The 17,087-nt window shown below is 35.0% G+C and overlaps 1 long non-coding RNA gene across 1 annotated transcript; it reads right to left on the minus strand.

The window, feature by feature from the left end:
* Positions 1–4,214: 4,214 nt before the first annotated feature.
* LOC123689863 lies at positions 4,215–4,686 on the minus strand. Its single transcript, XR_006750733.1, has 2 exons — positions 4,648–4,686; positions 4,215–4,458 (listed from the first exon to the last, which is right to left on the minus strand). It is a non-coding gene; the product is annotated as an uncharacterized LOC123689863 (long non-coding RNA).
* Positions 4,687–17,087: the final 12,401 nt, after the last annotated feature.

The following is a 17,087-nucleotide window of genomic DNA, read 5'->3' on the forward strand; positions in this document are numbered from 1 at the left end:
TGATGTTTCAATTCCAGTTCTACTGATCGGGTTTCTCCATCAGGCCCTTTATGCGTTTTCTTTACAATTCTGATCCACTGTAATACCGTCGTTGAATCCGTCCAATGCACGATCTTGTTTGGTTCAATTCTGTAACCTTCTGTAATGGCCAGGGCTAATCTCGCTCCGATTAGGGCTGCCTGCTTTAGTCGCGGTATACTCTGTGGCTTAATAGGTGCCACCCATGCTTTCGCTGTGAGTCTGACGTCAATTACATCGGTTCCAATTCGCCAATATGCCACTCTCGCCTTTGCTTGTTCAGATGCGTCGTAAAACACATGCAATTGTAACTCAGCTCCCCTCGTGTAATTATACCATCTAGGTATCTTCAGTGTTTTTAGATTTTTTAACAGGCTCAACCACTGTTTAAACTCAGTAGCTTGGTCAGTAGGAATTTCTTCATCCCACCCTGTCTTTAATCTCCATAACTGTTGTAGAATTATCTTCGCCGTTACGGTATAATAACTTATTAAGCCTAGCGGATCAAAAATCGACATAACGGCTCCTAAAGCTTCTCTTTTAGTTGGCTGCCTGATTCCCTGTTTCACTTCTTGAGGAACTCTGTGAAGGCTTGTGTTAAAAGAAAGTACGTCTTCAGTGGCTTCCCAAATTATTCCTAATGTCTTCTCATAATACAAGGGTGTGGTTCCCAACTCTTTGGGGCTTGTAGTGCGAAGCTCAGGTGGCGTAGCTTCCACTATCCTTTGTGAGTTTGAATTCCAATCAGCCAATATAAACCCGGCATAGCTATGAACTTCAATCACTTCTTGCATTGTTTTTATGGCTTCGTCTTCGGTATCAAAGCTATCTACGTAGTCATCCATATAATGATTTTTTGTTATAGCATTATAAGCGTTTGGATGTGTAGTACGGTAGCACGAAGCATTGTAATCCCTTACGCTGTGTGCTTGAAATGGCGAGCTCTTAGCGCCAAATATCAATGAAGTCATAACGTATTCTTTTGGGGGCTTATCTCGATTTTCTCCACGCCAAAGAAACTTTTGAGCAACTTGATCGTCTTCGTTCACTTTAATCTGCAGGAACATTTCTCTAATGTCAGCTGTTGTCGCGTATTTTCTCTCGCGAAACATAAATAATATACCAGGCAATGATTGCAATAAGTCTGGCCCGTCTAGCAACTCATCGTTTAAGCATACTTCATTTGATCTTGCCGCTGCATCAAATACTAGACGAACTTTTCCCGGTTTATTAGGGTTTGTAACAGCAAAATGAGGTGAGTACCAATCTTTTGATGTCGGTATTTCGGGTCTTTCAATAGGGCGGGCGTAATTCTTCTCCAACAGGTTATTTATTTGTCTCGTATATGACTGTTTAAACTCATACGACTGATCCATTTTCCGTTCAATGCTTTTAAGCCGCTTAAATGCCATATTATAACTTTCTGGGAATTTCGTGTTATCAGTCTTCCATGGCAATCCCAGGTAGTAACGCCATTCTCGTTTCTCTATTGTTCTATTGAACAATTGAACTGCACGTGCGTCGGCGCTTGTTAACCTTTTTTTATTATTTATCCCTAAGGCATCTATTGCAAAACTTTGTTTTAATATCGCCTCTAGACGCTCATCCATTGTTTCTTTGTAAACGTCGTTTTCTGCCGCCTTTTTCATGCAGTACAAGACACGTTCGTTGTCTTCCATTAAACTTCGTTTAGGTGCTGTTCCATGTAAAATCCAGCCTAATCGTGTTAAAGATGTAGACGGTTCATTATTCTTCCCAAAGTATAATTTTCTTGAAACGATGAGATGCCAATCGTTTGCTCCAATTAATAATTGTGGTTTATCTTCGCCGATCATTTCTTGGAGTGGTAACTTAACCACATTGTTGTAGCGTAAATTATCCGCGCTAATTCTTTGGCTATAGTTGAAAGTGAGTTGTAAGCTCGCTTCTTCTAAGAGGTATTTTGAGAGCGTAGTGAGAATTGGTTCTTTCTCATTACTATTAGCCTTACCGTAGTCTGTCCATCTAGTCTGATAGTGCAGCTTCCGTTTAGACACTATTTCTTGGACTAAGGCTCCGTTACTCGTATAGCTACGATCGTTTACACTTTTCAATGGCCACGTGATGTTTGGCACTTTTATTGCAAACTGGTTTATTTCAACAGCTGTATATCCCGGTCTGGGTAATCTATTTATTTCTTCCAGCGCTTTATCAAACTGCGTCAGATCTTGAGCATGTCGTACAGCGGGTTCGTCTGTAACTATTTTTTCAAAGCCTCCGATAAGCTGTTCTATCCCTTGGTCTTGGGATGTCGTTTTCGGTACGGAGACCTCTTCGATAGGTGATATGGGACGCTCTATTTCCCGACACACATTGTGTTTCAATGTCTCCACGCGTTCTGGGAGCGCTGTGTCTTCTTGTCTATCACCTTGAGATAGATTATTCACCTCGCTATGACTTCTTAGCCATCTATCTACCATAGCAGCGGACTTGTTTCCGTTCCGCTGTTCTGGCAAGCATTTGACGATTCTCTCTTCGTCGGCTCTGCTTAAGTCAATGGCGAATCGCTCATTTAACAATTTTATTTCAAGCTCCATCTCTTGTTCCATCTCCTGCATCTTTAATTCGAACCGTTTCCTTATATATTCTTTTTTCAATGCGACTAAGCGTTCTTGGGCTTCGTATTCAATTTGCTTTACACGGGATGCCTTTGACCTCATCTTATTTCTAGAGGTCTGAACTGACTCCCTGTCGTGTGTAATATCAACTAGTCCACGTTCTAGGACTTTCGATGGTGATTGTAACGGCACGTTCTCTGTCCGTACATCTTCATCGATTTCATCTGCCCTCCTCGCTTGTCGGCTTCTTGTGTTCATTTTGAAGTCGATTGTATTCTTCGCTTCGATGAACTGGTGGATAATGCTTTCCGTCGGCGACCCACGACAGCAGTGCGTCGATGCGGTGAGTCACTTTGTACAGGCAATGAAGTCAACCCTCTGCACGTACTCCTGGGATCGCAGGTAGTACTGCCGATGAAAATCTTCCTGGGATCGCAGGTAAAATCTTCCTTCTTCTCGGCGTCGATGCGTTGAGTATATTTCTTCTGGTTATCCGGCTTCTCGAAGGACCAAAACTATAAGCGTACGGCGCCTCGATCTGAAGCACCGCCGCTATAGTGGAAATGAAACTCGAAATGGAGTAGTAATTGTTCCGTATATTGATCGAACGTTAGTGATGGTAAAACACAATTATAAAGCGAAGCAAGCTTATGACTAACGTCCGTCCGGCACGGCTGCGTAAATCTATCTGGTATACAAATAATAACTTAAAACTAAGCCTTAAAACTACACGCTGGTAAAAGGGGCCGACCGTCCCTTTTGATACCTGCGTAGTCGCCGACCGTTTCATAGAACAACATCTGGCTGGCTGCTTCGTTTACATTGTTTCTTAATTACATTGTTCGTTGTCCGTAACATTCACATTGACCCACGTGGCGTTTCACATCACTTAAAATACTTGGCCAATAATAATACTGTTTTACCCTAAAAACCGTTTTCCGAATGCCTAAATGACCCGCCTTTACATCATTGTGACAGCGCTTCAAAATATTAAATCTAAGAACCTCCGGAATATATAACTTCCAATCATTAGCCTTATCAGGATATTGTTTTAAACAAATCTTTTTATACAATAAGCCATCCCTAACTCGCCATTTAATATCAGAATCACTATTCAAGACACTTTTAACTTTATCTTTATACCATTCATTTTTATGTTCCTCTCGTATTTGTACATCATCACCTTGAATTTCAATCGCGTTAATTGATCGCGATAAAGCATCGGGTACTACATTAGAACTTCCTGGCCTATGAACTATATCGAAACTGAAAGCTTGTAATTTCATAGCCCACCTTGCAAGTTTGCCATGGGGATCTTTCATTTTATGAATCATTTTAAGTGCGCTATGATCCGTCACTACAGTAAAATGAGACCCATCTACATATGGACGAAATTTTTCTACGGCATAAACAATACTTAATAATTCTCTTTCAGATGTAGAATATAATTGTTCTCGGTCATTAAGTTTTCTACTTAAATATGCAATTGGTTTTTCTAAACCGTCAATCTTTTGGCTTAAAACAGCCTTTCAAAATGTGAAAAAAAAAAAAAAAAAAAAATGTTATGGGTTTTTGAACTATAAAATAAAACAAAATAAACACATTTTGAAATATTTATGACAAACCTTAAGCTAAGTAAATACTAACATGCATTAACTAATTAACTAAACTTATAAACTAAAATTAACCTTAACTAATAGGTTATGGGCGCCAGGAGGATTTTTATTCTTGGGTCATCCCACCAAAACCCGCTGTATTGTACAGGAGTGTTCACAACACAGTGACACTATCTTCATCCAAACATTTGTTTTATGAATATTAAATTTGAGGGCATTTCATAAAGCTAAAAAAACAAACCAAAAAAAAAAACATTTCAAATACTAAAACAAAATTAAGCCACAAGATAATAATAATAAAAAAAAAACACATACCCCTCAACACAGTAATAACACTAGAACCAGAATTTTATATAACACCAAAATGTTAATATTAAGTGTGTCACCGACACGTCCAATTATCGGCAAACACCAACCGTGTCTGTCCTCTCGTTCCTACCCTCTTACTATCACAATATATTATATTAGTTGCCAGCAATTAAGGGTTTATAATAATTGAATGGTTACTTTAAATATACAAAAATTATTTTTTATAATTTTTTGTCAGAACCGCCTTTTTCCTTCCACCTGTGCTTAGTTAAGATGTCCTCTAGGCCATTGTGATCTACTGTCATCTGTGTTTGTGGCTCCAGGTCGTGCCTGGATTGTGCAAATATAGGGACATTTATAAGCACATATTCTATAGTTTATTCGCCATTATTGCAGATACAAACATATTAGGCCTTGACTTAAATTTAAGCATATGCAGGGGTATGAAACGCTTCTTTTATATTAACTTATATGCTCTATCATCTCTGACTAACATTTTATCAATGCTGACATTCTTTCCACTGCTTGTGGAAAATCAAAAAAAAGTGATGGCGGCGGCAGTTGGTAACATTGCTGCATCATATATGTAGAGATAATTAACATTAATAAGGAAATGGAATGAAAACATGGATACTGATTTGTTACTGGGTGTGTCAAATAATTGTGGGCATTTTTTGGCATGGTTGTAAAACATATACAGAAATTAATATTAGGTAGGGCGACAGGTAAGTTGTAATACAGCTTTAAAGAATAGCAAACTGGGAACGGTAGATAGTGGCGGAAAGTTTCTTGCCAGTTCTTTTTACCCGCTCTACGCCCTTGACTTGCGGGCTGGTTGTAAATGTAAATTTACAATTAATTTAATTTGTTTTTTTTACGTGCATACCTATATGAATAAAGATATTTTTGAGTTTGAGTGAAAACAAATATTATCCAGGAACTAAAAATATACTATATAATAAATTACTTTTTTCTACTGTCCTAGGCTGTACATTTTGGACGTTTAAAGAAATGATTTGATTTTCAAGATCTTGATATGAAAACAACAAAATCATTTACCGCAAATAAATAGTCAATTTGATAATAGTTTAATCATCGGTGTAATATTACACAGATTCTCGCAACAGAGTACCCCACTATTAAAAAGCCGATAATAATTTTCCTAAATACATAATTATATCAAATAGTCCAAGTGTAATTTTCGATATATTGTGGATTAACCAATGTATCAGTGTGCCGACTTTGGCAAGCTTTTATCAATAAAAGAAAAATAAATAAATAAACTCGACTTATAATAATAAAAAGCTTTATTCATCCACATCTCTTTGACATACATTTAACAATAATAGATTGAAGTACAATGCCAAGAAGGCTTTTCTCAACTTTTTCCATCCTATTTATTTTTTGCCAACGTCTTGCGATCCTGTCAACCTATCGCTCTATTAGTCTTTTGGACCAGTCCATTCGGTTACTGTTTTCGATCAACTGGCATGCCCGATGACTCCGGTGAATGTTAACATACTAATCTAAAATAACTAGCTGATCTAGTTCTTAGAGGTTATAACAGAATTATTATATGTATAGAGAATTAAACGCTGCAATAAGGACGTAATTACTATAACACTGCAATAAAAACTTAATTACTGCACTACAATTAATTTCTTTCACTTCATATTACATAAACCTTCACCTTTAACAAAGGAATGCCCATGCGCATGTGCAACATCTTGTTTTATAGTCTACTCTAACTTGACCAATGACCATCCCACTTCGGGGAGATGTTTGACGTCAATTCGTAAACAATGGAACGAGTCAAATGAGCAACTTTCCATACGCGCTTGTAAGATTCTCAAGTTTGTATATTTAAAATGTTTATAATTCAATTAGAGCAGTGTTGGCTTAGCGGCTTCAGCGTGCGACTCTCAAACCTGAGGTCGTAGTTTCGATGCCCGGCTGTGCACCAATGGACTTCCTTTCTATGTGCGCATTTAATATTTGCTCGAACGGTGAAGGAAAACATCGTGAGGAAACCGACATGTCTTAGACCCAAAAAGTCGACGACGCGTGTCAGGCACTGGAGCCTGATCACCTATTGCCTATTAGATTTAAAAATGATCATGTAACAGATTCAGGAATCTGAGGCCAAGACCTAAACAGGTTGTATCGCCATTGATTTTTATAATTTAATTAAATACATATTAACATACAAGTAAACAACATATGAAAAAGTTTCGGCCGGCGAACTATCACTTTTTTTACGAGTTTTGCCAAACACCCACCGCTGCCTGTGCAGCTAATGATCAACGCACCTAATATATTTGATCTAATATGATATAATATGTTCAACTATCAATATTAATAACAGCTGGCTTACAAATTTGCAATGCTACTCTATCTTCCGAACTATAAGACGAAAAAAGCGTGTCCTAATTGTAACCTATAAATACAGAGACTCTTCGTTTGTTTGACAATTATTATTATGATTGTTTGCATACTATACGGTCACTTGCTAGCGCTTCCAGAACACCTGGAGATCCGTAGAGCTTATCTCGCATCCCCGGGTAACTCAAAATTGAAGTCAGAGTACGCAGGAATGACTACGTAAATCATTATTATATCCATTATAATCATGAAAACAAAGACATATTACAATAAATAAATTTTAATAATTATTCTTAATATTATACATTTTTATTTTCGTTTACTCCCGTTTGCCGTTTCCCTTTCAGGTTTTCTTTTGACATAACTGTTGTAATAAAATTGACCAAACATGTTCATAAATATACACGCATATACAATTGTCAGAAGTTTGAAAATAACTGGATAAGAGCACGGGAAAAACATACTAACGACGCTGTGGATACCAATTAGTGTAAATTGTATCTGAAAAAAAAACAAAAAAAAGTTAATACGTTGTGGTGTCATTTTAAGCCTCGGCCGTGGAGCGATCTTTGAGCATTCTAAGCAAGAGCTATGACACCCATATGTCAAAATCTAACACCCCTCACTTGCATCTTGTATCTGCTCTTTTGGGAAATATACTTTACACTTCTTGCTGTTACATCATCACCAGTAAGTGTTCGGTGGTAGTGCAACTAATAATCCCTCTTTTTTTTATATTTTCTATCCATCAGGGCTGAGTACACAAACGACATATTTAGCGTTGTAAAACGCCATTTATTGCAATAAAAACATAAAACACTATTACTTAACAATAAATTTTAAAAATACTATGCAGAGAAAATGATAGTGAAAAATGTCAGGCGATAGCCAAATCGCGCTCATACAATGCACTATACTAAACTTGACAGATGACAAGTGAATTTGACAGGCGATATAGTCGATTGAGGTTTTGCGGCAGGGTGACTTACGCCCAAACCCAATAACCTATCTCAATCCATTTTTTACAATCTGTAATAGACGTCCATCCAATCAACGGATTGTATATATCCATATGTCGATATCTTCATATAAGCTATCCGTGGTAGGTCAGATCGGTGTTTGTGAATTAATTATTGACTTCGGGCGTTTATCAAAAATTAAATCAATACGTACCAACTGTAGTACAGTAACATATTTCTTCCACCACAGATATTGTTTATACTGCGGCCCTAGGCCAGCGACGAAATAGTAGCCATACATTATAATGTGAACAAAGCTATTGACAACCCCAATCATAACACATTGGCCACCTGAAAATAACATTTAAGAAATACTAGCTGACCTGGCGAACTTTGTTCCGCCTTAATGGCAATAAATAAGCAGTTTGGGTTTTTTTATTGGAAAAAATACAAAAAAATTAAATACCTACATTAATCATTCATTATTATTTCTGTATTTTAGTACATAGGTTGCTCTTCCCTTAAGTACCTTGTGATACACATTTTTTCATTTTTTGTTTTATTATCAGGCGCAAAAACAAACAACGCTGATGGTCTTCCGACCCGTGAACATGCCACGTATAATTGACCATGGGAAAAACATGAATGTTCTAGATTTAAACCACAAACTTTTAAGGATTGGCCTTGTGATTTGTTGATGGTCATGGCAAATGCAAGACGTATCGGAAATTGAAGTCTTTTAAATTTTCCTATCATTATCGTAGCGTAAATTACATTGTTCTTCAATTTTCTAACCACCAAACGCATACCATTATGTAGTTCAGGTCATCTACATCTTTATTCTTTTTCTTCTTTTTTATCAGTAAGCAATGTAACTCTCATGTTTGTTGTCAGCTGCAGTTTCGTCACATAGCGCCATAGATTTGACGATTTGAGGCAAGCGTTTATTTCGTCGACAGCCGTAGATCTTGGAATTACTGGCAGTATTTGGCGGAAATCGCCAGACAGTAAAATCATTGCTCCTCCAAAACATCTCGATTCATTGCGTAAATCTTTTAATGTTCGGTTAAGTGCTTCCAATGCACGTTTATGCGCCATTGTGCATTCGTCCCAGATGATGATTTTCGATGCCGCTAAAACTTTGGCCATTGCTGAGTGTTTTGCAATATTACACGTTGGTTCTCCAATAGTTTGAAGATTTAACGGTAATTTTAATTCTGAATGAGCCGTACGGCAACCTTCTAACAATGTGGCTGCTATTTCAGAAGAAGCAACTGCAACCGCTATGTTGGATCTCGCCCGAACAGTTGCTAAAACTAATGACATGAGGAATGTCTTGCCAGTTCCACCAAGGGCATCTAGGAAATATAAACCACCATTTTCTTCATCGTTTGCCTTCATTAAAGTATCATAAACTTCCTTTTGTTGGTATTTCAACAGGGGTACATTCGTTTGAACTACTAAATCTAATTCCTGGTGATCATATTCACGTTCCCGTTCCAATACTCGATTAAATGCGTCATTCGACAACAACAACAAATAGAAACATTCATCATTCTTTGGATGAACTGTATACATACGACAATACCGAGTTTTATAGTTCTCTTCACTGTTTATACGAATGGGCAATAGCACTATCATTATAATTAAATTGTAAATTGTAAAAATAATTAAACGTATTTATTTAATAGAAATATTTTGAACATTGATTTCTTACAAATATCAAATTGTCATATATACGTCATTACATAGCTGTCATTATACGTCAATTACATAGCTATCATTTGCGTTTTATTATTCCAAGTCTGATTCTTATTTGTTATACCACTTTTTATAGTGACAGACGTTTCATGTCAAGTCCCACGGGAACGCTGTCGAACGGGATAAAAAGTATCCTATGTCCGTCTCCTGGCTCTAAGCTACCTCCATACCAATTTTCACTCAAATCTGTTCTTTCGTTCTTGAGTTATAAGTGGTGTAACTAACACGACTTTCTTTTATATATATAGATTAAAAATAAAATAATAAAACAAATTCATTTTTCAAAATTTCTGCTTAAGTGACAAACATATATGTAGGCTCTTTTATTCTAAACACTACAGTCTATCTATAGATTTCATTCCTTATTCAAAAAAACTCAATCAGAGTATAACTAAAACAATTGCTAACTAAAAAAATGTCTTATCTCTTTCCGTCAAAGTGTGAATTCACTATGTTGCAAGGAGACTTACAAGTATGGCGGGCATACCGTATTACAAAATATCTTTTTTTTTTAAATATTTAAAAAGAAAATGTTTAAAGATTAGTACCTGGGACATATCTAACGGCAATCCAAGAGACGATTGGCATTAAACTGTGATGATGAAGATGGAGAGGCGACACTTGTCTGAATGACTTCCGAAGTATGAAGAATACTGTGTCCAGAAGTTCAATATACTTCAACATGTAATAAATATATACATTTCTCGCGATCTAGAAATAATTATACACACAATTTATTTAATTTAAACTATTATTATATTATTTGTAGTCATCTAATGGCATCCATCGTGGTCAGCGAGAAATATCAATTTAAAGAAAATTGATTTATACCATTGGTTAATTTGTTGACATTTATATTAATCTTACTAAACGTAGTGCTTAAAATGTAATCACTTCGATTACGATGAATGACAATTATACAAACAATATCAATCAATATATTTTAACAATAAAATATATGGGAATATAAATAACATTCAATAAGATTGCTGAAATATTTTGTCCCAATATCTAAAACTGTTTAAAGTGAACAAATTTATCCAAAGACGTAGTTTGTAGCCGGTGTAATGAGACAAGGCACATTAAAAATTAAGTTAAGACAAACGAGAACAGGCTCATATAATGTTAGATGACTATGCAACAAGATTTGCAATTGCCATCCTCTTAGGAATTGGTTTGCTTATCTTGAAGGACCCGAAATTTATCCTTCATTGGGCAGCGGGTAGGTACTCATAAAAGTAATCATTGACTCAGTGACTAATGGAGAAACTCATCTGCAGGTATTAATACGTTGCTATGTGTTTTTTTTATATAAGCAAACGAGCCTACGGGACGCCCAAAAAGGCATAGACACCCATTTTTAGTGGGCGCGTTGCCGGCCTCTAAGGGAGGAGTACGCTTGAATTTTGAATTGTTGGAGTTCGTATCTAGGCGGGAAGACCCCCGCCGGTCGTCGATTGCCAAAGTCAATTTACTAGTTCGCAAAAGAAAAATGGTTTAAGAAATCAAATATATACATACCCACACACTCGTTTCTAATTCAGGTTCATCGAGTCCTTGACATAAATAATTATATTTATTCACAAAGAAGAAGAAATAACCCTGAAAGAGAGTATTTAATTACCAATATTAAAAGTAGCAGATGCAGATATGTAAAGTTCTTAATTACATTGCGATTTCAATACCAACACTTTAATTTTTGTGCGAGGTAGCTGCCAGCTCTTCGTTCTCCTGTCATGTTTTTTTTTATAGAATACGGGGCAAACGGGCAGGAGGCTAACCTGATATTATGTGATACCGCCGCCCATGGACACTCTCGATGCTAGAGGGCTCGCGAGTGCGTTGCCGGCCGTTTAAGATGGCGTTAGTCGACTAACCTTTGATGTTTCCCTAAAAAGCGGACCAAGGTTCTGGACACCGAATGGGACCAAATCATATTCAGAGCCTATTTTTAATTACGTAATGAATTACGTACTTATACATTTAATTCCAGAGTACAGCTGTTAGTTGTATAAATTCCATCCAAGCCTTACCTGGTAAACTAAATATGCACTAGCAACTACTTGAGATATATTGTAAAGCTGGATAATATTCTTCAAGTCGTATGGTTGTCTGTTTCGCATTAAATAAGGACCGAGTTTCCTTGCAAAAATATTGTATACCAATATAATGCCTAACACTCGCCATAAGCTGGATGCGAGAAACCAATCTTTTGTGATAGGACCTGAAACAAAACCATATAAATCATAGCGCTCGTAGACATTTGATAAATAAACCTTCGAGATTTACTTATTTACTAGCGGATCCGACAGACGTTGTCCTGTCTATACGTCTTTAATTTGAAAATTTCAAACTTTTTTTAATAAGCTAAAACATTCTGGACCATTTTGATGAAAATTATTATTCAAATGTTATGACAATATCTAACGATCCAGCACATGGTCACAATGATAACAAAACTTTTTTTTTAATTTGATCGCAGCGCTAACTGTCGGGACAGACTAAAATTAAAATTCGAATATTATTTAAAATTTGACAGTGCGATGGTAGCGCCGTCTGTCGGATCCAATGTAAAACATTCCAAAATCAACAACTACTAATTAATTAAAAAAAACATTGTCCAGCGGACAAAATTGTGAATCTAAACCATTCTCGAATCTCCACGAACACACACAAAAAATTTCATCAAAATTGGTCCAGTCGTTTAGGAGGAGTTCAGTCACATACACACGCACACAAGAAATATATATATTAAGATAAGTAATCTTATAGCTAACACTTTTCCATTTACAAGAAAACACGAAACGATATACAAAGCCAAAGATTACATTTTTATTTATGCGAGTGTCCATGGGCGGCAGTGTCACTTAACATCAGGTGAGCCTCCTGCTCGTCTACCCCCTGTAACATAAAAAAAATTAACAAAATATAGGGCCAAACTCTTTAAATTTGTTTAATTTTAAAGTTCCCGCCTTCGTGGTTAGTACAATCGAAAGTCCTAGGTTTGATGAGAGAACTGATCAACGTATCTTCATGTCCTAAATACCTAGTAAAAAAATCAGTAGCCCTTCTAGCATTCTTCAGGTCTGGGGGATCAAATTTCTGAATCTGGTTCATGATCATTTGTCATTCTAATAGGCAAGTGGTTAGGGGTAAGTCCATTGGTGTGCAGCCGGCAAAACATAAACTTTTAAAAATTAGCAGCATTCAATATCGCAAACATTGGCATTTTACATTTCTAAAGTTCATAGATGGAAAATCATAGATGGCGCTGGTATACAATATTTATTGTTATTTACTATAATAATATTATTATTAAATGCAATTGATTTGAACAAATATATTTATAAAAAGTACAAAGCAGAGCCTCTTGTACTTAATATATTATTTTAAAGCTATTATAATATGTTTTTTTTTAGTAATTTGCGCCATCTAGACCTATAACTGGATAACGTGATACACAACTTACATAATATTGAGAGCAAAAATCACTGACTAGCTATTAGTAGGAACTAGGGCATATATATTTTTAAACCTATTTTTAGTGTCTTAAATCTCTCTCTCTCAAGACCATAGATTTTAACTGGACCCGTGTCAAATTTATTCTTTTTATGTCTAATGAATATTATGTATATTATAAATATTATGTCCTTTAAATTTGGAAAATTTACTTTATCTACGCTAATTTTAGTGTAGCATTATTTACAAGTGTAGTATTTACTGCTAATATAAATTATGACAGAGCAGTGTTGGCCTAGTGGCTTCAGCGTGCGACTCTTATACCCGAGGTCGTAGGTTTGATCCCCGGCTGTGCACCTATGGAGTTTCTTTCTATGTGCGTATTTAACATTTTCTCAAACGGTGAAGGAAAACATCGTGAGGAAACCGACATGTCTTAGACACGACTTAAAAAGTCGACGACGTGTGTCAGGCACTGGAGGCTGATCACCTACTTGCCTATTAGATTTAAAAATTATCATAAATCAGATTCAGAAATCTAAGGCCAAGACCTAAAGATGTTGTAGCGCCACTGGTTTATTTTTTATAAATTATGACAAAAATAAAACTGAATCGATACTCTGTGGAATGAAAATTCAAGTACATATATAATATGTATGGACTTTGGAACAGGGGTTAAGTAACGTAACGTTTAAATTACGGAGCAGTTTATTATAATAATATTAACATATTAGGGACTGATAAATTATTGACTATGACAATGTGATTTTTAATCGAGTATGACGAATTAAGCTTAGTGTTAAACTTGTAAAAACAAAAAAGTGCGTGCGTCAAAGTACAGATATCACAAGTGAAACTTCTTTGTAAATTAATTATTACTTAGGCAAATGCCCCAATATATGATCAGGTACCAGTATATGATTAGTTCATGTATTTGTAAATCTATATTCACACTGTTTACACACTGTATACCTGGTAATGAATATAAATAAATAAAAATCTGCGTTTACTGCACAAGACTTTATGCGACAGAATTGCCATCTAAAGTTCTAATATCTAACTACTAAACGAATACATCAACCAATAGCGTATATTTTTCATGATATCTCACTCTCTCGCAATCGGTCTCAATCGCTGTCTCCCTTTTCTTCGACAAAAACGCTTCGTGACTTATTCAAGTCATATTCCAAAGTGTGAAATGAGCTGAACAATGATCAGCTCATTCCACACGTTGGAATACGACTTCGGTATGTCAAAAATCATTAACTTGGTTGATAAATCAACTGTCTTAAAATGTTTGTATCATGTGGTCTGTTTATAAAGAAATACCTTATGATACATTTTTACCGGCAACGCACTTGCGAGCCTTCTGGCAATGTGATTGTCCATGGGCGGCTGTATTAAAATAAATAAAATATGTACATTATGGAATAAGTGATAGTGTAATTGGTAGACAGACCCTACTCATAGGCAAAGAAGACAGAGGGGTTGCTAAATCGGAAAATCTCTTTTTATGGTAGTTAAATTAATTCTATACAATAATGTATTTTAAGAACATTGCTTCTCATTTCTATAAATTGTATATATTAAATTGTATATTATATCTGTAATTATGATTAAAAAAAACCCTGCCGTCCGAACCACAGATCGCTGGTAAAATAATTGTCTGAATATACAAGTTTATATTGATTAGTATAAATTTTAATAGTATATTACTATGTATTTATGCCTCGGTTCAATAATCTACTAGCAATGCAGTGGACAATAGGTAAAAGTACAGTCTAATGTCAAATATCATTTATATTATACATTCTGTGATGCAACGATCATTCCGCTAATTAGTCGGCAAATAAATTTAAGTTCCTTTTTTTATTAATTATATGGCAAATTTTAAATCCTTAGATAGTTTAAAATTATTATTATTATTATGTATTTAAACACACTAGCAGCTTAATAAGCTGATGCGCGCGTATTTTCAGATTTGGAGAAAATATCTAATCTATTTTTAAAATAAAGTATGCTAAAGGATACTTTACTGCCACTTTACTGTACTGCCAAGTACAGTTGGTGTTAATGATAAGTACCAGACAAACGAAAGTTTTGTGATCCTCTTCAAGGTCAAACCATAAAACTTTAAGAGAGAAATTAAAAGAGTTGTTAAAAGTCAGCTGTAAAAATAAATAGTAAAAAATGCGTTTGAAAAACATTATTAAATTATGATAATAAGTTAATAATAATTCGTAATTTTGTTTTAATCTTTTGTTTATGTGTCTAAATAACCCGTCTATGTATAAAAAACCAAAACTCCATGGTAAGATATTTTATTTTTTTCATCGAATTCTGAAGTTATACTATTTCTATTATGTACTTATCATTTTTAATTATTTTAAATGTAACACACTCTACGGGTACTTAGAAATGAATTTATAGGTGATATTCGGAGGAGACATAAAAAATTCAAGCTTGAACATTTTTTTTTAAATATAATATTTTATACTTACTTGCCAGATCTTCGTCAATATATTTATAAGCACTGATTATAGTATCCATATTTGTACTGATAATAATTAGTCGGACAAGCACCGCCTTCACCCAATGCGCTCAAAAGAATATAGTATAACAGTAGCTGAAACGTACTATACATACATTTACATATTTATATAAATCGCGTACATGCATTATTAATAATACTTTTGATTTCGGCACTCCCATAGTATTTTGAACATGATCAAAATCTTACATAGAATTATTTAAATACTTAAAATAAGGATTAATTAATTCAAAATGTAACCTAAAACGTAGAAGAACTTATTAACTTAGCATTCAAAATGTTATACATGTTTAACATTTCATTTTGGTTATTTAAAAAAAAATGTTTACCCCTTATATTATTAAATTAATAAACGTTTAATAGATTAAATGTATGTACAAGACCAATCAATATACATAAGAAATATTGTTCTTTAATACGCCCTTGACTTGCGAACTGGTAGTATGCTGCTACTAGCAGTATAACTATATGAATAAAGATATTATGAGTTTGAGTTTACACTGAACCAGGGATATGATTGCTTCAGAAATTATTCCTTTTCGAGAATGCTATAGGGTCTGTAAGGCTATCTACATACTAAGCACTCTATCTCCATAATCAGTTGTAGGCAGTAATCAACCTTTTGTGGCTGACACGTGCACACAGAATATTGCCTACTACTAATTATATGTTAGCGGTCTCAGGGTAGATCCACATAAAATAAATAAGTCTCTCAACTTAAGAGGTTAATTATCGCCTCCTACCTTATGTTTTCCCTATGATGGATACAGACTAAACAGTGTATTAAGAAGAATGTACTAAGACTGTTTTAGTATTTAATTTAGATCTTAATACTTATCTGCTAAATTACTGTGATTACTACACACTCTGTGGTCGCGCGTGTGCCTGTCTATGCACACTTTGTTGTGTATGTCAAAACCAGGATGTGTCAAACTCAGAAGGACCTACTTGCTTGTAAAACAAAAATGAAGGCAACCGCTACTGAGTTATGGATTATAGAACTTATTACTGAAATTTGTTTTTTTTTAATATTATGTAATACTCTTCTACATTCTTGAGAATTGCTTACAATGGTTTATGCAATGTCATTAAATCGAATGCTCACGGAAGTATTTTTATAAGGGAAAAATAATAACACCAAGTTTCTATACACAGCATAGTATGTTATTGAAAAAAAATACAATTTACATTTTTTGAAAAATCCGTTCGACGGTCAAACTTAACATTGTTAGCGTCGAGTTATTTAAAATACCTATATATTTAAATGCAAAATACATTACGTCAAATGATATATACATATTCATGTTGGTTTGTTGTACATTTTTACTGTTACATAAAAACGTTGTTCCTTTGATTGAAAATTATTGACAGAGATTATAATGTCTAGTACTTGAGCGCTGCTGAATTCGACATATGTATAACTATAATATAATTA

The sequence above is a fragment of the Pieris rapae genome, chromosome 16, assembly GCF_905147795.1.
Source record: "Pieris rapae chromosome 16, ilPieRapa1.1, whole genome shotgun sequence".
Classification (NCBI taxonomy): domain Eukaryota; kingdom Metazoa; phylum Arthropoda; class Insecta; order Lepidoptera; family Pieridae; genus Pieris; species Pieris rapae.